This window comes from Clarias gariepinus, chromosome 8, assembly GCF_024256425.1.
Source record: "Clarias gariepinus isolate MV-2021 ecotype Netherlands chromosome 8, CGAR_prim_01v2, whole genome shotgun sequence".
Lineage (NCBI taxonomy): Eukaryota > Metazoa > Chordata > Actinopteri > Siluriformes > Clariidae > Clarias > Clarias gariepinus.
Window position 1 is genome coordinate 10,880,870 of NC_071107.1, and position 24,898 is coordinate 10,905,767.

Consider the following 24,898-nt stretch of genomic DNA (forward strand, 5'->3'; position numbering starts at 1 on the left):
AGAAATCTTTATTTCCTTTAGAAACGAAAAGAAGTCTTAACTGAAAGAGAAGCAAGAAAAAAAAGAAAGGAAAAAAAGGCTGTCTAGAGGAACAATAACACGGTCACTTAACTAACGCAGATAAGCAGAGGCGAAACGGTACGTTTAAACGCTAAATCACTTGGCTGAAGACGGTATGATTTCCCGAGCAATGCTGTTGTGCCAAAAAACAGACAACGCAGCACTTTGCTAGTGTTGGCAAACACTGAAGCATAATCTCAAAATCCCCGAACACTGACTTCTTACACGATAATACAACAGAGTATTTAAAAACAGACCACTTTAATGGATTTCTCTTTAAATCCGTGAATTTCACTAATCTACGTGAGCGAGAGCAAAAAGTTAAATGCTTTTTCTTAAACAGAAATGGTCAGATGTGAGCAATAGATGACAAGTGCGCTCTGGCTGAAACCTCTAATTCCAAAAATGTGCACAAACAACTGTGCACACACATGAACGTGCACCATGTGCAACATTAGCTCAGGGGCAGTACATCCAAACCAGACCTGAACTACAATCTCAGACAAACTCACCCGCACCAGAACTAGATTAGAGGTTAATCAGTACATTGCTTCTTCTTTTTTTTTTATCTTAATGAAATAAACTTAAGCCAGACCACCCTTTCCTGCTTGCATGCGAGCCAGCCAAACACTCATCATACAGCATGTGGACAAACGTTTATGGACACCTGACCATCGTACTTGTGTTCATGTGCTCCCTGAACATCCACTTCCAGAATTAATCCTGGTGTGGAGTCACTGTTCAGGCTGCTCGAGTCAAGCAAACCGTGTCTTATTAAACCTTTGGAAAAAGAGGGGGGAAAAAAAGGCGAGGTGTGTGTGTGTAAAGACGTGTTGAAACAGGTTTGGTTTCAGTAAAGGGAAACTGTAAATGCCAAAGCTTGAAAAGACATCCTGTACAATTGTGTGCTTTTAATAGTTTATAGAGGAATTAGATATGGGTGTGATGGTCAGGTGTCATACACACGTTTGGATAAAGTGTTTAGGCTCATGCTTGCATTTAGTTTTAATTTACCCTGCATTATAATTTATTCTGTTTCAATTAAATCTAGAGCTGTTAATTAAACCATTCGACCACCAAAGCCACGTGTGAAGTTTTTTTGTGTGTGTAATTCCTCCTAGTTCTTTCCATTCAGCATTTCTAAAAATTTACATCAAAGAGCTGTATGGAAATCTCCATTATGACTGTGAGCTATTACATTTAAATGCTCTTGCCTTTAAAATTTTTCACAAGTAAATGTAAATGATTAATTCGAGTTACTCCGCTAATTTCTTTACACACGCTTAAAAGGGGCAATCAAGACTGCTATATAATAAATATTTCTACATGTAACGTAGCTAACATTCTTTTCACTTTCCAGCCAGTCCTTCCTCACGGTGCCAACAGTCTTCATACACATACACGCAACAAAATTCCAACAGCACAGCTGCTCCTTATGACATGCTTTCCGTTCGGCATGAAATATTCAAGCCACTGCATGCGAGAAAGAAACCGCATGCTTTACGGTAGACACCCCATAAATGTTGTTATAAGTTTAATCATTTCTTTATTTTGCTACAAGACACAGGGGAATAATTTTTTTTAAAAAGGGAGCTTGGTTTTACTATTCCTGAACCTCCTGATGCAACATCGTCTCTAGAGCTGGTCTTCGTCTCAGATTCAGACTAACATTATAAACTCTTATATAACTGGATAAATCGGGTGGCATTATTCAGCTTCCATAGACTTTTCTAAAGTGAGTTGGTTTAATTCATTCTCTGAAAAAAATACTGACTCTAAAAATCAGGACAAAAAAATAATAATAATAAAACGGACTGTTTTGTGCTGAGGGACAAAAATGTCCTTGTTAGCCTTGCTCGAGGCACTTTAAAGTCTATCTATTGTGAAATCTATTGTGCCACCTCCCGCAGTTTTACCACATACTGTACAGCTTAACTTAAAGCAGTTGGAAGGTCCGATCTGTGCAAGCACGTTTCTAATGTTTTTAATGTGCCACTCCGCTTCAATACCCCTAACTTTAAAAATACTCAATATTTTCCTATGAAACAAGCTAACACCAAATTCTCTTACCAAATACACTGCTAATTCTCTTATCATCAGGAGATGTTTACCTTCATCTACAGCTACAGCACTAAGATACAGAACACTGGAAAAAATACTGAAGGTATTTTAAGATCGCAGGTTCTGCTTACGATCCAAAAACTCATGTAGAAACTTCCTGACCTTGTTAAGCAGATAATCCACCTTCGTTTAATGTGCATGCTATAATCACTTTAAGGAAAATATCAGGCTGCTGTAAGCAATTTACTGCAGAGACAACATGCCTGCACAAGATCCGATAAGACACACATATCCATTTCTGCCTTCCAGAATGAATCTGTTTAAGCAAATTCGTTTTGCAGGAACAGACATCAGTGTAAGCTGTAACTGCAGGCTGTGATGACAAAACAATGTAAATCGTGGTAAAAAAAATACTTTAAAAGGAACAAGGTGAAAAGTTTAGGGGAAAAAAAGTGAGCTTAATGTCCTATTCATGTCTATATAGATTGGGGGGGCCGCACCCGAGTCCGCTTGAAGAGGTGGTCTCAAGAACGACACAGCATTTTCGGGCACGGATCGAATCAAATACGGGCGCCAATTGTACCCGAGAACGGAAGTAGATCGTGCTTTATAGACGACATGTGCTAATCTTAACCTACTCAGCCATAGCTGATGAAGTAGGAAGGCACACAAGAACTCTATTCGTGACTTTTTTTTTTTTTTTTTACAAAAATATCAATAATATTAGGCGTTGATGTCCTCGTCCTCATCTCTGCTTGTGTTTAATGGCGGCTCACAAACAAAGTTGATGCATTCTGGGTGGGTTCAAGCTTAATCGTTCCTGGCCATGGTACAAATCAACCATGTCTAGTGCAAAAGTGCCCTTAGTGTCTAGAGTGCCACATTAAATAGTGAGTCCGAGTAATTTCTGAACATTATCATATAATTAATTGTCTAATGGCTGAGATAAACTGCCCCTTGGAGTGACTGCGTGTAAATGTAAGTGTGTGTGTGTACATGGTGTATTCAAGGCGCCTTGTAATCCTTGTTCCCAGGGTAGGCTCGGGACCCTCCATGACCCTGAACCAGGATAAAGTGGGTATATGAAGTCAGGGGGGTAAGAATAAAGACAATAACAATTGGGGCTAATTCATGTGAGCTCACCAATGGACAAAAAAAACAAACCTACAATGTGCTACAGGAAAGGAAATAAACTACTTAAACAGTTGGTCCCTCACTCTTTTTCATAGTCTGTATTAATGGCTTCATCATTACATTACTTTAACTACACCTACTTAAAACTAGACAGGATCCTGGGGAAAAAAAAAAAAAAAGGCCACCCACTGGTGCTTTTACTTGCTAAAGCATATATCCAGTCTTTCAGAAAGCTGAAGGTCGGACGAAAGCTCCAGCCTGCTCTGTAGCGGACAGTTCAGAGTACGAGAGGCAGGGTAAAGAATTAGCTCATGAACAAGGCTTAATCAGGGAACCCTGAGGAGTTGAAAGAAAAAGAATGATGCACTTTCCAAGCAGCCTGCTGTTCCATCATAAATTACCACCCCCTCTCTGTTTGATCTCCCGTTTATTGCTAAGTGAATGAAAACCCTGGTTCTTCCCTCTGTAGTCAAAAGAGTCCCACACACCCCGGCCCACTCAGTCGAAGCTGGCGCTCTCCTCCACAGCATGCTGTCATTAGCATGTTGTATAAGACGCTGCTTTGAGATTGGACACATGCAGCATGTGATGTCAAGCTGCCTCATCGAACTTCTCCCAAATGACACCGCTGCCTTCAAAATGTGGTGTTTTCCGCCACTAGAAATAGCATATTTAGCTCGGGAGAGCTATAAATCGGAAGGAGACTGTCGACCACATTTACTTTTTTGGGCAGCGCCATTTCTAACGATTTTAATACGACTTTTACTTTGCATAACTTGTTTACACTTTAAATTCAACACCTTTTATTTGAGTATTCGGAAACTGATATTTTCTAAAAGTGTTGGCCCTAAGGCTCCTGGCATGATAATCTCTGAATAAATTTAAATACAAAATTTGATGGAGGCTTTAAATGTGAGTTAAAATGAGTTCTTTCATGAGCCTAGGTAATGTAAAAATAAATAAATAATCAGCTATATCTTAAGGTAAGTGGTGTGTGAAGTCATGAAAACAGGAGTTTTAAATATAATTATATTGCCTTCTTATATTTTTGCTTTTAAATTATCAATTAAATTCAAACTACATTATGCTCTATCCTATATTGCCATTAAAATTAAGATGTTTTGCACATAGAGCTTTTCCTAAAGAGAATACCACAAAGACACAAAGCACTTCTACATCTGAGGTGCTTCCAGTGAACGATAATGTTGTATACCGTTATATACTGTTACAATATCTTGAATCTTACAATATAGTTTTTATACCTTTTTTTTAAGCAATAGCAACTGTGCAACAAAACCATCTTCTACCATACAATGTAACCCTTGTGCAATTTATTTGAAAATGTAACTGTTGTATTGCTGTTGTTTTTTGTATTTATTGTTTTTGTATTTATACGCTGTACTGTCCCTGTTTTCTATTCGCACATTTTTCTTTGCTGCTGTAACTAAGAAATTTCCCCACCGTAGTACGAATAAAGGTTTACCTCTTAACTTATCTCTTAATATTTAGAAAATATTTCGACATCCTAGCATCATTCATCAACAAAGAGGTCCACTGTGACTGAGTGAAATGGAAGGGCGATCATTTTATCATGCGTAAAGTCTGAAAATAAAGAGGCACAGTGCAAGGAGAAGACACTGTAGCTGGATAAGAGCCACATTAGGAGTAACCACATTTTTCCAGTCTGTCACCTTCGGCTTAATTTGACTCCGGGAATCCAACTTCAAACATGTCCTGAATACTGACCAGAATCACATTTCAATGCTTAAACAACATTAAAGCAGAGAACTGGCTCATAGATTATGGCACATGTTCTTCTCAAGGAGAAGTGTCCGGTGACTAGTACTCAGCCAAAGCATGACAGGAAGGCAATCCTGATTATACACCATCTTCCACTGCATCAGAAAGCAATAACACAATGTTCTCTTAGCCTTGACTCGCTAGTTTTACAGAGATAAAGTTTATGAAAAAAGGGACAGAAGAGAATACTGTTTGATGGTATATTCTAAACTGGTCAGAATACCTGGAGTTAATCAGGAAATAGGCTTTCATTCTTAAAAACGAACGTGACAACTACACTTTGGTTCAAAGATGCTGTAAATAATCATCATCACGTGTAGGCTACTGTATAACGAGAAATTTGACAGACTTTTTTTGAAAGAAAATACTTTAAGCTAAAAAAATATACACATTAAACATGAGCTTCTGAGCATGCATAAAATCTACATAAAGGAATTTAAATATTATAATTTACATAAAAAAAAATTCAGCTGAGAGGATTTATATTTAGGAGTGAAGGTAGTTTTAAATTCCTACTTGGACTATATAGCAATAAGGTGATGAGAATAAACCATGGAGGTGGTGGACAAGTCCTACAAATCTCACGGGCTTGTATTTATCTCCAACTCAGTCCTCTTTCCGAATACCCTCAGCCAACTAACTACTCCTTGGTTGAATCCCAAATAGTGTAAAATGTACCGCTAGTGCACTATGTAGGATGTTGAATCCCCCGACTCCGCATACCCATTAGTGTTGTTTTTCAGAAGTTAGATAGGGATTTTGGATTCAGCCTTGCATTAGAAGCTAGTTAGCGTTGTAGCACATGTTAACCTTAAAAAAAGCAGAGAGGTGAGTCACGGCCCTGACAGGAGCTTGCGTTTCCATTACCTAGCAATAATATGAGATCGAAACAACATGGACGGTCCACAGGCAAATCGGAACCACTTAGAAGCGATTACCAAAAAGACAATGTGTGGTTTGCAATGATGTAATGTTATTAGGTGTTTTCTTGCTGAAAGGGCTTCCATGAATGGTTTTCAATGTGGGGTTTTGTCAGGCAGCTGCTCTCCCCTCTTACCGGTACTGTACACAACCAGGGAATTATTTAGTAGTCCTGAACCACCCAGGCCTACTTTTAGTATATATTAAAATTAAAACTTTATTTGCTGAAAGACGTTCATTTCTGTCCCTCACCCTTTACTCTGATATTAAAATTTTTTTTGCACTTTTTGCACCGTTTATATTAATCGACGAGTTTTGAGGGCGCCATTACATATAAACAAGTTGTGTCGGGAAGACGCTTTGCACTTTACAGTATGCATGCACGAAGTCAGCCTTTACAAAATTTTTGCACATTCTCTGGAAATGTGTCATTCGGTTTGGAAATGTTTACACACAACTTCACCAGGAGATAAACAAAGTCAACCATTGCATGTCATGACCATGAGAGTACGCTTTTCAGCTCTATTTACAAGAAGAATGGTCATTGACCTTCCCACAAGATGGTAATGTTTACTCCAAAGCTCTTACACAACATCCGTGCGTAGTAGCCCTGCATGCAAAGTAGATCAACGCCCTGCCCCAATGGCCACTTAGTTAAAACCTCGTCTCTGACGGTTGAATTGTCCAATTAAAATGGTAAAAGAAGCACAAGTTTAACATGCAGTCACATCAGAGTATAACTGCATGTCGTGACTCCATAAAAATCAAAAGCACCTGAACAAACTATACCACAAACAATTAAGGATCCGTCACTTGATGGCAAACTCTCACTGCAGTCTTACATAACCTTCAAGCATTAACAATCAAAGCCTTACACAATTTTATCCCAGATCATCTTTTTTTGCAACCTTCTCTAAAATTGCCCAACACAACTGTCATTCATTTCCCAGTTATGAATCTGCTAACAAAACCATTTATTTTAAATATAACAGTGCTATGCATATGCCGATGTTAAGACAGAACTCTATAAATATATTCGATAAGTTCCTTAATGCCTAGAAAAGAATAATTTCAAGACATGTTAGTTATATTATCAAAAAAACATTATTTAATATTTCTCATATTTGATTTCTGTTTTTTGCAATAACCGATTTTTTCACGGTAAAAACTTAAGCACAAACTATTAAAGAGGATAATTCTTTTTCTAATTAAGAATCACTCAAACCTTAATCATTTCACTGATCTACAAGTCTGGTTATAGCTGTACTCATCGAACTGGATAAAAAAAGAAAAAGAAAAAAAAACTGAAGACGTGCTTTCATTAATCTTCGCCATACATCGTCATGCCTTGAAGCTGGCAGCATAGGCAGTCTGGAAACAAGATCTGTGCAAAGAGCCGCTGAACAGGAGTGTGACATTTTGAGACGTGTGATTTGTGCAACCCACCAGTATGCACAAATGTGTATGGGAATAGTGTATACTGGAAAATCATTTTGTGCATACTGTTTAGGCAGAACAAAAACAAAAAATATATACATACACATATACTGTACAGTGACAGGTCTCCTCATAAGAGATGGGGAATTGAGAAAGGTAATCTTACTGTGTGTGTGAAATAGCAGCAAATTAGGAAAAAGGCGAGGTCCAGAAGCTTGTTCCCCTCCACAGGTTGTTGTGTTTGCACTTGTCTGTAAAAAATACCTCAACACTCAGTTTATGTCATTATTGTTTTTTAAACCAGCAGCATGCATGATTTTTCCAGCACGTGTTATACATCATGCTAAAACCTGCCACAGTTGTTTTACACATCACACCCTATCGAAATCACCAGCATGCTAAAAAAGTGTATTTTTTTAATACACTTAGGGGCAGCTTTATCCCAGATTGGGGAGTTCAGTGTGAATTACAAAACGCGAGCACAGGTCGCATATTGAGGGAGTCCTCTTTGCGACTTAATAACGCAATTTGTGTGAAAGTGCCTCACTCAAGCAGGGGTCATTACCAAGACAGAGATGAACAAGAAAGACCAATCAGGCAGGCAGACAGACAAAAAAATAAAAAATAAACTTTACCACAAAACCATAATATGTCAATGAATGAGATGCCCATTTTTTAATGTTTTCAAAAAAAAAAAACCAGTGAGGAAAACATTTGACTCTTTCTTTATAAAGTGACTCACTCTTCACAATTAGAAGTTCCTTTTTTGGTATTAAACCAATGAGAGCGGTCAAAACCAAGTAGGGGTCAAAAACCACAGAAAGGGTCAAAAATGATGCATGCTATGATTAAACCAAGCCTTCCTTATAGCGTAAGTGATGAGTCACATCAGCAAGCATATCTACAAAAATAAGATAGTCAACAAACTTAAACAAATACACACTAACTTACACTCATTTTACCCTTTTTAAAAGATGGTATGATGTTACAAACATATTAAACAAAAACAAAAACCACAAGAGAACATAAAGAACATAAAGACTCAGCATTACACAACCATGAGCATTTAGTTTGTGACAAATACATTCCCTGTAACCAACATGGATGGAAATCACCAGTGACCACCAGATACAATTTCACAATACCTAGGTGTTGATTTGATTAATATTGCGATTTTGGAAGTAATTACACTTTTATAATCTAATGATTCAATATTACTTTTACATTTTTATTTTTTAAACTTAGACTTTTTATCAAAAGCACTACATTTTTACTGAGCAGCACATATATCTGTCATCTGGCTTAATTATTAGCAAATTATTACCTCCTACCACATGAAATAGTTCAGAGCGTGCCACCTGTAGGATATTTATATAATATCCTATATATAGGTATTTTTTACAGACAAGTGCACATCTATATATATATATACACTCAGCAAAAAAGACTGACTTTAAACTGTTTTTACTTTCAGTAAACTTAATGTGTAAATATTTGTATGAACACTAAAAGAGTCAACACCATAAGACATAACCTAAAAATGTTTCACAATGTGTCCCTGAATGAAGGGAGGCTCAAAATCAAAAGTACCAGTCAGTATCTGGTGTGGCCACCAGCTGCTTGAAGTACTGCAGTGCATCTTCTCCTCATGGACTGCCTATTGCGGACAGTCTAAGCACTGATGGAGGGATTGTGTGTTCCTGGTGTGACTCGGGCAGTTGTTGTGGCCATCCTTTACCTGTCACGCAGGTGTGATATTCGGATGTACCGATCCTGTGCAGGTGTTGTTACACATGGTCTTCTTGGTATTCCTGAAAAAGGGACGTTTCTTTTTTTTTGCTGAGTGTATATAAAAAATATAAAAGGTTAAAAACAGCGAAGTTTTGCCATCTCAAATGCCTTAAAAGTCTCAAAATGCAATTCAACAGCGAGCACGCAGCTTCTCATGCAGACAAATAAGGATTCTAACATGCACGATTTTTAAGACAAGTTTCGCTCACAATGTTTTAAAAGGATTTGCGCTCATGGTGTCGTTAATGAGAGGATTATCAGAGTAATTCGCTCACAGAGTTTCGAGAGAAAAAAAGGCCAGTTGGAGACTTTCTATACGCAGGATTATTGGTAGTGTAACTCCATAAAAAAGCATTCCTGTTGCAAGTTTGTGCACTTGGTATACAATTAATGACCCACTCATGGCTAGCCAATTCTGGTCAGTGGCAGATTAACTGGATTATCTTTATTATAAAGGAAAAAGTTAGTTTTCTAAATTCAATATTGGAGTCATAAATCGCCACACAAATGAATTACAATTTATAACTGAATCAAGTTGTTCTCCCCACATCTCTTGTAATTAAGACTGGCGCCAAATAAAAAGTTTGATCAAACATTAAAAAGTGAAATATAAATATATTCATAATGGACATTAGCAAGTGTAAAGTCATGATTGTAAAAAGCAAATGTGTTTCAGTAAGTCGGTCTAAACGACCCCGGTACCACAAGTACCACATAAACAGAATGAGTGCCATTCTAAACAATCTCCATTTTCCGAAAAAAAGAAGAAAAAAAACTACAATGCTTTAAACAGAACAAATGCTCCTACTAAAACCTTAATGTACTACCATATATCACACAGTGTAAATGGGGTTTTATCCGCCTTCATGGACCCGCTGATGGTTTCAAAGCCTGGCAGATCTGTTATTAAGGTAGCCATTTAGTAAACGATGCCAATTAAATATTTCAGTCACACGGTCCTATCAAAACAGTAATTCTACTAAAAGGCCATTGTGTCTTTCTTAAATGAGCGACAGATCGATTATAAAAAAAAAGATAATAAAAAGGAGAAAAAAAAAAACTCATGGAGAACTTAATGCTGAAGACATAAATTAATTGTTGCAGTCCCAGAACAGCATACCAGTCGAACACAGCTGGTGAGGAAGTGTGTGTGTGTGTGTGCGTCTCTTAGGCTTTGGCCACATTCCAGCTTTTACACAGAACATGCTAAACATTTCCTAATGCAAGATTTTTGCCCCAATGTTGCTCAAACATACCTTTATTTGTAAGGGAATACATTTCTGAAACAGAGCTCATCATTACGAGTCTTAGGATACACAGTATGCACTCAAACATGTGCAATTGTACTTTGCGTTGTGTATGGTGAAGTTATGACCATGTTTCTACATTAGTAATATAATGTCGTATTTATCTAATGTATGAGAATAAAATTTGTTAACAAGCTTCCTCTCATCCAGTGATGATTGCAAGTTCAATTCATGTGCCATGCTCGGCCAGGAACCACACAAGCGGCACAAAGCACTCTTAATGTATGTGAGCATGTGAGTGCAGAAGAGGGCAGACAGCACATTCCTCAGAGTTAAAGTGAGCCAGAAAGATCCAGAAGGAGCGTTCAGGCACCGTTAGCACCGCAAAGGAAATAATTCAGAATTTTCTTTTTTTACTTGCAGCGTGACGGCAAAAAAAAAAAAACTGGCATTGTCACAGAACTAGGATCCAACCTCATCTCACGGAATGAAACCAAGAGCCAATCAATGTTTAATCTTTAACCAGAGATTAGCTTGTAATCATCAAAGTTAGCTACTGCAAAATAGAAAATGGTTCCACAAACACAGATTCAATGCTTGACGTGTGCGAACCAGTAGCAAAGTAAATTATCTGAAATCTAAATGAACACAGCTAGAATTTTAATTCAGCCCCCCACAATCCATTCGTGCCAACTAATTTACCATAATGAGGTTTATAAATCAAACCGTCTCCTCCCTGATCACCGTTAAGAGTTTAAACCAACACTTTAACCTCTGCCTATGACACAGCAGTTCGAGATGGTGCAATTGCCTTCGATTGGATTCACTCCTTGTGGAGGAAGCCTGTGTTAGCCTTCACTCTCCCTGGTTGGTAATTCTCATATGATAGACAGGCGAGAAGGAGGGAACTGGCAGGTTCAAGCATTAATAATTCTTTTCTGGTATGTTCTGCTGTTGGCAGTGTGGTTAACACTGCGGCTTCACACCTACGGGGTCAAGGTTTCGATGCCTGTCTCGAGTCTGTGTGTGTCGAGTTTGCATGATGTAACTTTAGTGCTTGATGGATTTCCTCTGGGTACTCTGGTTTCCTCCCACAGTCCAAAGATATGTAGATTAGGCTTGGAGTGGTGGGGCCGGTGTTTCCGAACTCTCTGTATTATATTACACACACATACAATACAGAGAATTTGGAAACACCGACCCCACCAATCCAAGCCTAATCTGCATATCTTTGGACTGTGGGAGAAAACCAGAGTACCCAGAGAAAATCTAAACCTTGGCACTGTGTGTTGGTGTATATATATATATGGGAATGGTTGGTAATACAGTGAAACCTCGAATTACGAGCATAATTTGTTCCGGAAGTGGGCTCGTATTCCAAAACACTCGTAAATCAAAGCACATTTTCCCTTAAGAAATAATGGAAATTATAATAATTTGTTCCACAGCCCAAAAAAATAAATACAAATTTTTTATTACGCGCGCGCACACAACACACACACTGCAACGCAAGAGAAAGAAAAACACACACACACGGATGTTGATTATACCAATAAGAGACGAGCACTAAGACCCAGCAGGGGAGATGATTACCCGCAGCGCAAGAGAGAGAAAAACCGTTGGCTCAGTTGTGATCACGTGACGCTAGGCATCAAATCAAGAAGCCCATGCATGATACTTGATACTCGGTGCTCGTGAACCAAGACAATGCTCGTTTTCCAAGTCAAAATTTATTAAAAATCTTTGCTCGTCTTGCGGAACACTCGTAAACCGAGTTATTCGTAATCCGAGGTTTCACTGTATTAACTTCCTGTTTGTGGCACATTAGTATATGTGAGGAGGAAAACTTTTTAAGATGAGTGGTGACCAAGGGTGGCCATTTTGAAGTCGGCCATTTTGGATCCAACTTTTGTTTTTTCAATAGGAAGAGGGTCATGTGACATCAAACTTATTGGGAATTTCACATTAAAAATAATGGTGTGCAAAACCACCATGGTGTTGGATTTCTCCTGCGGTGTTAGTGTGTAAAGAGTGGGAGAAGAGGGTTGCATTGACAATACAACACAATGAGCAGCACATTGAACACATTTTATAAATGGTCAGACACTTGTAAATAACTCATGAAAAAATACAGTTACGTTATAACCAAGCACAGGATTGTGTTTGGTGGCCACCATGGTCACCACCCATCTTGAAAAGTTTTCCACCTCACATGTACTAATGTGCCACAAACAGGAAATTAATATCACCAACCATTCCCATTTTATTAAGGTGTATCCATCATGCTGGAAAATGCATTGTTCTTCACCAATGGAAACAGTGGTGGCTCAGTCGGTTAAGGCTGTGGGTTACTGGGTTACTGATCGGAAGGTCAGGGGTTCGAGCCCCAGCATCGCCAAGTTGCCACTGTTAAGCCCTTGAGCACGGCCCTTAACCTTATATGCTCCAGGGGCACTGTAAGCTGGCTAACCCTGCGCTCTAATCCCAGTTTCCTAATTGGGATATGCGAAGAAGACATTTCACTGTGCTGTAAAGTACATGTGACAAATAATTTAATATTTTATTCTATTCAAACTGTTGTTGGAAGAAATTGCAGGTACCATTCTTTATTTATGGCTGTGTTTTTGGGCAAAATTGTGTGTGAGCCCACTCGCTTGGATGAGAAGCAACCCCACACATGAATGGTCTCAGGATGCTTTACTGTTGACATGACACAGGACTGATGGTAGGGCTCACCTTTTCTTCTCCGGACAAGCCTTTTTCCAGATGCCCCAAACAATCGGAAAGAGGCTACATCGGAGAATATGACTTTGCCCCAGTCCTCAGCAGTCCATTCACCATACTTTTTGCAGAAGATCAATCTGTCCCTGGTGTTTTTTTGGAGAGAAGTGGCTTCTTTGCTGCCCTTCTTGACACCAGGCCCTCTTCCAAAAGTCTTCGCCTCACTGTGTGTGCAGATGCGCTCACACCTGCCTGCTGCCATTCCTGAGCAAGCTCTGCACTGGTGGCACTCCGATCCCGCAGTTGAATCCTCTTTAGGAGACGATCCTGGCGCTTGCTAGACTTTCTTGTACGCCCTGAAGCCTTCTTAACAAGAATTGAACCTCTTTCCTTGAAGTTCTGAAGGATCCTATAAATTGTTAATAGCCACAATATCCTTGCCTGTGAAGCCATTTTTATGCAACGCAATGATGGCTGCACGTGTTTCTTTGCAGGTCACCATGGTTAACAATAGAAGAACAATTATTTCAAGCATCTCCCTCCTTTTAACATCTCAAGTCTGCCATTCTAACCCAATCAGCCTGACATAATGATCTCCAGCCTTGTGCTCATCAACATTCTCACCTGAGTTAACAAGATGATTACTGAAATGATATCAGCAGGTCCTTTAATGACAGCAATGAAATGCAGTGGAAAGGTTTTTTTGGGATTAAGTTAATTTTCATGGCAAAGAAGGACTATGCAATTTATCTGATCACTCTTCATAACATACTGGAGTATATGCAGAATGCTATTATAAAAACTTAAGCAGCAACTTTTCCAATTTCCAATATTTATGTAATTCTCAAAACTTTTGGCCACGACTGTGTGTGTCTGTGTGTGTGTCTGTGTGTGTGTGTGTATATATATATATATATATATATATATATATATATATATATATATATATATACACACACATATATATATATATACACACACATATATATATACATACACATATATATATACACACACATATATATATACACACACATATATATATATATATATATATATACACACACATACACACACAGTCAGCCTTAAAGAAAAACTTCAGGGGGGAAAAAAACCTAATCATTATTCTAACAATAAAATCAATATTCAACACTAAATATATTGCTATATGTTTTATATTGATAATATAAAAATAGTTTTATTTTGCCTGAAGTGTGTATGAATTTTTTGGCTGACTCTGTATAGGGCTGATTGTGCAGTGACACATGAACCTTAATTTTATTTAATTTTAACCAACTATACAAACGTCACATAATTTATTAAAAAAAAAAGGGGGAAGGGGTCATAAAGGCAAAGACATAACACAATCATAAGATCACATTTTTTTTAAGGTTATTTTAATTAGTTTTTGTGACCTATTTATAATCATAATACGCACATTTTTGTGACGCCAGGCTCTGGAAGCAGTACAATTTACACATTTTAAAATTAATAACTTTGGTTCTGCATGACAGATCAGAAACCCCTGTAGGTGTGATGTCTGAAGCTTCCACGTTAACACACACAGCTGCATGACTTCCATATAAGTAGTTGTTTGTTTTTAAAACCAGTCCAGTGTTGTGGTGGTGCACTGATCTCCGCTGCTTTAGTTAACCCTTTTTTTTTTTTTTTTTTTTTTTTTTAAAGAAGAGCCCAACCACCGTTAGAAACTCTGTTTCTGAGTGCTGGTCCCCCCAGTGTCTGGGATAGCTCATAGGTTATGGCATTGGGTTCGGAAGGTCCCATGTTCAAATTCCATGACTGCCAAGTTGTCCCTGTTAAGCCCTTAACCCTCAACTGCTCACATGTATAATGAAATACCAATGTAAGTCGCTTTGGATAAGGGCGTCTGCCAAATGCCTAAATGTCAATGTATACGAGAACAAGTGAACAAATTTTTCACTGAGTAAACTACATGTGATATGACATTGGTATTTAAAGATTAAATAGTTTTTATTAGAATTATGTTTTTGAGAACATCCTTCGGGATCAATGAACTTAATTTCATGGCCAAAGGTTTATGGACCTCTAACCATCATTGGTTCCAGGGAAGGAAAATCTCAATGCTACAAAATACAAACATTCTGGACAAATTTAAGTATCCCTTATGTACAAAACTATATATACGCATTATTGAAAGAATGTCACCGTTTGTAATATTGGCCCTACTACTAATCTTACACAACATAGCACCTAGAGACCTAGACCCTCATCTTCCTAACATACATACGGCATGCATTTTGGTTGGATGTCAGACGTCAATAGGGGCAGTGATGCAACAAATCAGTTATTTAATAATTTAATACATGAGCTACCATAAACCATGTAGTTTTGCACTGAAATCGCTTTAGAGCAGTTCCACTGATGATTAAAGTTAAAACTGAAGTACACAAAATACTGAGAAATTACATTAGACCTACTATTCAGTTTTTTTTCCTCTTGTTGCAGTTCAGTAAACTTCCAATACTTTATCTGCAGTCACCTCCTTAGTCATTTCAGCACACAGTGTTCAGTTAAACCAGGACATATTTAGCTTTTAAAACCCGATACATTATTAATAGATTTAGAATCCACATCTATGACAGCTTTCACGATTTTGTCAGTGCTCTCCGCACTGCAGGATTCACAGGGCACTAAAACCAACCTCTCTTGAGATTTGTCTAAAACGACATGCACACAAGCATGCACCCACGCACGCTTACAAGAAGGATAGGACGCAAGACTCTTAACAGCTGTTGATCTTTACAGCTGTTAATCTGAGATGTGCAGGTACAAATACACATCTAAAACAACCGTTGCAGCTTAAGGTTGCATACAAGTATGTACTATGGAAACAAGACATTGTTGCAAATAGACTTTCTACTTAAGATCATATCCTCTGGACACACATGCACTCTATATACTTAAAAAAAAAAAAAAAAAAAAAAAAAAAAAAAAGACAGACACTTAATACTTAGAGAGTTTAGGAAGACAATGCAAAGCAAATCAAACAAAACAAAACAAAAAAAGTAAAAAATAAACTTTATGGGCTTTTTTAATGCTCGCCCAGCAAAATCTCTCAAACATACAGGCACACACAAACACTTTTTAGGGATTCAGTCTAATGCCACATTAATGAAGATGCCTCTTCTTGAGAAGACAACCCTTAATTATAGAGCAGTTATCTTTGACATCTGCAGTAGGGTTTTTCTTTGCTGTGACAAAACTTACCTTCTGAGCAACTTCTAATTTGATTATTAGTCAGGGAAACATACAAGTACGTGACAGACGTGGTTGGTCTTCGACGACTGATTGCAAAAAAAAAAAAACCCACAAGATTGTTTTTTTTTTTTTAACCATCTGCCTATGAGCCTTTCATAATACCTCAAATTTATCGAAATAATATTTACAAGCTGGCTGGTAATAATAGACTTAATTACTCTAGGTATAGCCAAAAAAATAAAACTCTGGCTCACATGAATGTGTAAGGTACTATTCACAAAACAAACCCATCATACTCACGATCAAGATAAAGCTATCACTTTTTATTTTGTATTTTTATAAAACTTAGGTATTTCTTTCTCCTCTATATACACACACACAGCGTACATTTTTGGAAAACACACGTCACATAATTGTGGAGTCTGGTTCAGAGAGCTCGATGTCCATTATTAGATAAAGATGTCATAATGAGTTTTTCCCACACCTCTGTCACCCTCAGCTTGCTTATCAGGGTGGACAAACTGTAAATAATAATTTGGACAAATTTCCCCACACATTTCTGAACTTTTTTTTTTTTTACATTAAGGACCACCAAAAAAAGCTTTTCTTCTACTTTTGTATATAATGATTCTGATTACTCGTATCTAACCCCATGTACTGAGCACCGCCTGCAGTCTCATCACACATAACCACATGTTCATTAGTCATAGATAATGAACATAAACATATTTAATCCTGGTCAGGGTAGCAGTGGATCTGGAGCATGTCCCAGGTAGACTGGGCATGAAGTGGGGACGTACTGTACTCAGAATGTGTCACCATTACAGACATGTAAAACAAATTTTTTTTTTTTAAATACACTGAAACTTTTACGTCCCACCTTCACGCCTACTTAGGGAACTCAAAAACTCAAGTTGATTTAATTAATTTTATTGAAATAAAGCTGTGAAAATCAAATGCTGGTATGTCATTTGGAAAAGTGTGTGTGTGTTTGCGAGAGAGAGGGAGAGAGAGCGTACGCAAGTAAAATTTATTGTTCGACTTAATTATGACCCAAGATTTGTTTATTGATTACTGACTGCACGAAGAATGCCCTACAGATAAGTAGACCATGAAGTTTTGTTTATTAATGACAATAACAAATCGCCCGTTTGTAAATAAAAACCTGTACGTGGGAAAAAGTCTCCCAGATGCCTAGCAGCATTTTTCCATCATTCAGTCAGTCAGTCACTCTAAAGTGAAGCACGACAAATATAAGCAAACCTTATTTTCCTTTAAATCTACAGCGTCTGGCAGCACATTAGTAGTAAACCAAGTCATCTTCCTTTTGCATGCCACATAATATTTTTCTACATTACTAGAATCATTTACAAGGTGAATATCCGTAGATGATGAACTAGTCATACAGCTCTTCTTCAGTCACTGCACAAAGCTTTTCACGCCTGTATACATCAGTCATAAAGTCATTTATTAATTACATTCCTTACATTGATTCTATCTTACAGACAAAGCAAAGTGAAAACCTCTTACACTTTATCATTTACGCTTCACTTGTCCAATAAAACGTCTAATAGTTAAAAAAAAAAAAAGAAAAAACATTACTAAGCTTGGTGTGTTTTTTTCATCTTTTTTGTTATAAATCACACGTCAAAATTATGAGGGGGGAAAAAATATTAGCCAGTAGGGCTGCACAATGATTTCTAAAATGTCAGTCCGATTCTTCTCCAGGGAAATTGAGATTCTGCCACACGATTCTACATTTATTCCACTCAAGTAAAAAACAAAATTAATTGTTTAATTAAAAAGTAAAAACATGTGCTGTCTAAACAGGCCTTTCAAATCTCTTCTTAAAAAAAGACGTTGTTTTTCCTCATTTAAGAAGCCATAAAGTGAATTACTTAAAAGCTGTTAAGCATAAAGAGATAATAGTAATAGATAAAATAACTAATAAATAGCACTGGTGCTTGTTGGACTCTCGGGCCAACTACAGTACATGTGTTAGTTTATATATATATATTTTTTTTTTTATCAACATAAGGTAAATGTCACAGCGTTTGTTAGGTAGTTTATAATTAAGTACAATAAATTTACAGTGTAGAGTTTATTGTTAGCTAATTTGTTGAAAGTTGGCTTTCGATCTGTTCTTAGTGTGCCTGTCTAACAGCCACAATCAATGCATAAGATTTAATCAACTGATACAGCAAGTTATATCCAAATTAGAGATGTACAACCCTGTCTGTTCGGACAGTAGTAAATATTTTTGGGTTTTTTTTGTTATTGTGAGACCGCGCAGGTTGTGATTGGCTGGTATTGTCCCTCCTCTCGCCTCTGTTTGGCTGGAACATCACAACATTGAGATACTGAACGTGCACAGCTTAGAGCATGGAATTATAGATAGAGGGCACACGAATGAGAATTTAAGTGAAGAGAAAATGAAATATCAGAGAGCAGCGCAGAGTTTAACGCACAAGTTTTTGAGATGAAAATATCTTACATTTACATTTAGTCATTTGGCAGACGCTCTTATCCAGAGCAACTTACATTTTTATCTCATTACACATCTGAGCAGTTGAGGGTCAAGGGCCCAACAGTGGCAACTTGGTGGTTGTGGGGTTTGAACCTGGGATCTTCCGAACCGTAGTCCAATGCCTTAACCACTGAGCTACCCCTGACCCTGATCTTCATACTGCTCCAAACCCGAGTACACTGATTAGCTTGTTTGGCTTTGTCTGCCTCTTTCTTATGCCTGATAAAGTGACAGAGGAACGCCATAAATGAGGATGTAAGACTGGAGTGGTAAGACTGGATAATTCGCTAATCTCGAGCCTGAATTTTTAGTGTTTTGTTTTACACCGTGCAAGTGTAACTGATACAACAATCCGAGATTGTCGTCAAGTAAATGAAATGAACAAGTAAGTGCAGCGTTCTCTGAGTGCTTGGAAATACAAGCAAGTGATTTGTCGTCATTTAGAAACAAGACTATGTATGTATGGGTCGAGATCGCAGTTTTTCTTCCCACCAATTAACTGCACAGCCCTAGATCACAAGCATACAAAGCTTTTTGAGGAGCTGTCGATTTGCACGCCACGTACGAACCCGTTGCGTGAAAGACGGTTCAGAGCAAATAATTCATCCTGCATGAAAGATTTAAACCCTTCAGACTTGCCATGCCTAATTAAACTAACAGCCTTCTGCATGTGCTTGTGTCTTTTCTGTGTCTCTGAACCTGGTTTAATAAATGATGATGTCTCTAAAAGCGATGTCCAACACGCAGCTGGGCGACAGGATTCATGATTCAGCAACAGATTGGACGGACACAAGGTCTGATCCGATAACATGACCTACGGTTCTGGGTTATGTGGGGAAAACACAATATCTTGGCTGGAGCAGAAATATCATTTCCACATTGTCAGCAAAATATGCTTGGGGGGGGGGACACGCACTTTAGTTCAAGGCACTTTTCCGAAGTTAATCTATTAAGTGCCACTGACTCATGAAAGCAATTTTTGTAATGGCAGGCCACAATTTCTGCCATCCATAGCCAGGATGTTGTGCTTATTTATCTTAATGCATTCTCATTCAAACCTTAGACTGCACACATTTACAAAGAATATTAAAAAAAAACTTTGAGCATGTTCAATAACCAGATTTTACAAAGCATCAGAGTTTTCTCTTTCTGTAATGATAAATAAATAAACTGATGCAACTTAACCTCCTGGAGGAGTGTTCACTAAACTCACAAATCCAGATGTATTTATCTATATATTGAGATTTTATAGAGAGAGAGAGAGAGAGAGAGAGAGATACATAGTCTGTCTAGACGAAACAAACATCAGCACTGATCCTAATCTAATACATTAATAAACACAGTATCTTTAAATAGTCTGAATGCACCACGACACGTGTTTGCCCAAAACAAATCAATAAACAAAGATTTAAGTCGTGCATGTACAGATGTAAGATTTCAAAAGTGATTTCACGAGTTGAGTGAAAACAAAACATCAGCATAACTTGCATTATGATATTCTAGAATATAACATAATATAGTGGTATAGTCTTTCATTTGACTTGGGGGAAAAACAATATTCAACAAAAGCTGGATCTGATTAAAAGTTTGAAAAAAGGTGGTTGAACGCTGTACAGAATGACTCTAGTTTCGCTTCTTATACTCGACTGGATTTAGGGCAAAGGGGATTAAAAGACGTCTGAGATTATTTTAATCCGACCTACCACACCTCAGGAACGTAGGCAGATAAAGAAAAGTCTCGAAGCGTCAAGGTTTAAACACCTTAAGTTTTTTTACACTTTACTTCAGTTTTACACCACAAACTGTCTCGAGCGCGAGTTACCTGGTTTCAGGTTCCATACTCATATCCGAGTTTTATTTCGTTTTTCCTTCACATTTACATCATATTTCATCCACTACAATCATTCGAAGCCACAATTCCAACGTTTTTTCAACAAGTTTTAGCTAACCGGCTAGCTCGCGAGATCTCTCTCTCGCGCTCTCTCTCTCTATCTCTCTTCAGCGTTAATGTTACTATGCGTTAGCATACGTTACTCAACGAACCACAGGAGTGAAAAAAATAGCATTTAAACAAGGTTTAATTAAACTTTACTCACACTCAGACTTCTTCCACATCCCGTCTATCCAACAGCGAGTATCTATACACTGGGTAAGTTTTAAAACAGCTCCTAGTTCACAGTCTTGTTCACAGCATCGTCTACAAATCCGCCATCTTCACTCGGCTGTGTGGTGATGCTGCTGGCTCGCGACTCCTCAGGCCGAAACTCTGGACCAAACCAAATGAGCGCGGAACTCGGGGGGTGACCGGACAAGCAGGAGCAAACTCAAACGCGTATATTTTGCAGATGTTTCCTCAAAACGACATTAAAATCACATAATCCTGACAGATTGTATATTATTAAGCTTCACCGATTCAACGAAACGAATTATGTTCTTTCCAAGGAAAGAAATAGATTTGCGGCCACCCCTTTGTGGAAAATCTGCGATAGGATCTTCCACAAGAGAGCGCCTCCTTCCAGCGCGTTTTTTCCCCCAGGTAAAGAGGCTCAGTGGAGGGAAGTTGTGGGAACAACTTCTCAGTAATTAGATCACAATACTGCTCTGTACAGGTTAAACCTGAGAAAATTACACCTCAGACTTTACAGAAAGAGGTTGTTGTTGTTTTTTTGCCACCATGCAATTAAATTTAATAATAAAAAAAAGTATATTGCGTGCAGTAACAGGTTTCCACATATCAAGTATGATTCATTTTCATTATCTGAAGGGTGTGCATTTATATAAATATAGTCATGTATGGTGTAAATATGACCTATATGCATATCAAATTAGTTATATTTCAATAACACAATATTATTTTATGTAATCAATCCAAAGTGATCAGTTGAATTGTTCCATTAGACGTTTAAAACTCGTCCTATTGCGCCCCCTGGTGGAACAGAAATTGTAAAAAGTGTGTCTATAGAAATTACACTTTCAAATTTTGACATTTCTGCATTTCCTTATTTATTCATTCATTCATCGTCTGCACAGCTTATCCACTACACATGGTATACAGGGGCCGGAAGTCTATTCTAGGAGACTCTGGGCGCAGGGCAGGGTACACCCAATCCAGTGCAGGGCACACACTACAGGCAATTTAAGAACAACCAAATCGGCACGTCTTTGGACTTAGAGAGGAAACCCACCAAGCACACTGAGACCATGCAAATCCCAAGACCCGAGGCAGGAGTCGAACCCTCGATCCTGGAGGTGCAAGGCAACCGCTACGCCACCATGCACAGCACATAAAATGATCAAGAGAAAATCTTATGTTTGAGCTTTAAAAAAAACAAAGGGGATTGCAGGCAGGACAGTGGCGTAGCCAGCTGCAATCCGTTATATATATATATATTTTTTAAAGCTTAAGCATGAGCCTGCCTGGCCAAAAAAAAAAAAATCACATACTTTTAAGATCTCATTCAAACACCTTTAGCTTTGATCACAGCACACACTGCTGTGTCCAATTTATGTGTGTTAACGCGTCAACCAATTTTTTGGTTGAGTCCTGGAATATCCCTGTGCCTTTAGGGAAGAAAACTCCACAGCCTTGGCAGTGGTGGCTCAGTCGGTTAAGATTGTGGGTTACTGGTTTACTGATTGGAAGGTCCGGGGTTTGAGCTTCAGCACTGCCAGGTTGCCACTGTTGAGCCCTTGACCAAGGCTCTTAACCCTATATGCTCCAGGGGTATTGTATCCTCTCTGACTCCAGCTTAATAACTGTGACAAAATAATTTCACTGTGCTGTAAGGTACATGACAAGTAATTGAATGGTTATTATCATTTGATAACCTGTTTATTTAGTACATTAGCTGTATTCATTTTATGGACACACAACATTACTGAGTCTAGACCTGACAAACTGAAGCGACCCCACATCATAACACTGCCTCCAGAAGTTTGTACAGTGGTTACTATGCATGCTGGGTGCATCGCTTCAACTCATTAGACCACATTATCTTTTATCCATACCACCGAAGTCCAATTTTTAAGCTCCGTAGCAAACTTTTTTTCTGATTAGTCTAACAATTGTTTCTTTTTTTATGGCCACACAGCTGTTTTATCCCAATCCTCATTTTGAGATCTCGACACATTGTGTGTGTATGGAAATGCTCTTAGTTTCACTATTAATAGCTTTGTTATTTCTTCCACTTTTCCTGCTAGGCAATTTATATTTATTTAAAATCAGTGGACAAAAACAGTCTTAGCTAGGAATTTTACATAAACTCCCAAATAAAACAATTTCCCAAAGTGAGCGAGAATATTATCTGCTTGCAGCATACATTTTACCTATGTATTACTTGAACAACTCATAATATTCTTTTCATTGACCACAATGCATGATTAAACCTCCTTCCTCTTTCTCTTTCTGCAGTATGCAGATTATACCTGTAGTACTTTTTATAGTACTCACTTTTTTAAGGCAAACTTTTCTTTTAGACCATCCAAAACAGATAATACACTGCCGGGTCAAAAAAATCACACCATTTCAGAAGGGACACATTACTAGAGATTTGAAATCATGGATCTGGGTTAAGAAACCTTCAAAACATTATCAAAACCTGAAAGCATAGTGCTAACGTCAACTTTGTGAAAGAAATGTAGTCAGAAGAAATAATAAATGGAGATCACCTAAACACTAGCAGTAAACGTAAAAATAAGAAAACATTTATATTGTATGTTTAATAGTGAAAGTGTTTCAAGCTCACACAGACAGACAGAGCGAAGGACACGCAAACAATGTGATAAGAACGCACAGGATTGGGACTGAACAGCTGCATGGTCAAAACAAAACCACTTGCTAGTGAGACTAATCAGAAAAAAAGGCTTCCATTTCAAAAAGAAATCGAAAAAGGTCATATAGTCTGATGAGTTCAGATTGGATCCTAGTCCGGAGTGATGGGTGCATCAGGGTAAGAAGGGCAGCCCATAAAGCACAGAGGTGTTCAGATGCAGCAGTTCCATTAAGTCTTGTTGCAAGGTCGAGCCTCCATGGATCAGACGTACTATATTAGTCCAGCACATCCCATACATGCTTAATCAGACTGAGAATTTGGAGGCCGAGTCAATACCTTGAACTCAGATTCCCTAAACCATTCCTGAATGATTCAGCTTTTTCGCCATCACAATGTGGCCCTTGTTATAGTGGCACAGATTCTAATGCTTGTCCATTTTTCCTTTACACCAATTTTGTAAATGTACTGACCACTTTCTGCAAAATATATTGCATCAATTTACAATGCTTTTAATGTTGATATATGTTACAATATATATAAGAAAACCTAAGGCCATAAAAATTTACAAAAATAAATAAAGTTCTAATCATGTTCCAATCTAAAAGGTCATGGGTAATTTTTTATAGATTCATTTTCATTTACAGGAAATAAAGAGCAAATTCTTAAACAGAAAATAAAATCCCAAGCGCATAAGTGTAAATTAAAGCATGAAGACCCACAAAATTAGTGTTTTGAGTTATCTTTATTAAGTAAACTCTACATTTTCAATATTGCTTTTTGTCTGTTCCATTTTCATATTTTTTTCATTTAGTCTAGATTACAACCTTTTGCAATCAGCACGGTTTATATATTCATATATATTTATATATTTATATATCTTTTTTCCCCAATCAAGCTACACTTTGAAGAATACAAAAATATCACAGTACAATTTCTACAATCATTCTCTACTAGTGAGCTCCAAAGAGGGCGCCGGACTCGAGGCTGGAACACAAGAACCTGGCAATGATCCACCTGTCTATGTTGACATCGAAAGTATGTGCGTGTGTGCATCAGTCAGGGGGAAAAAAAACATCAAAGGGACTGAAAAAAGAGAGAGAATACTGCTTTTTTTTCTGCATGTGCATCTGCATTTGATGATAAATACACATGCACAGAAAACAAAACGAAGTGGAGAGCCTGTTGGC

The 24,898-nt window shown here is 37.8% G+C and overlaps 1 protein-coding gene across 6 annotated transcripts in view; it reads right to left on the reverse strand.

The window, feature by feature from the left end:
- ndst2a (N-deacetylase/N-sulfotransferase (heparan glucosaminyl) 2a) overlaps nt 1-21,155 on the reverse strand; it is a 150,813-nt gene extending 129,658 nt beyond the window's left edge. For all 6 annotated transcript variants that reach the window (XM_053501551.1, XM_053501549.1, XM_053501546.1 and 3 more), the window contains exon 1: nt 21,036-21,155. The gene's annotated coding sequence lies outside the window, so the exon portion shown is untranslated. The remainder of the gene's footprint in view (nt 1-21,035) is intronic.
- Between the last annotated feature and the right edge of the window lie 3,743 nt (nt 21,156-24,898).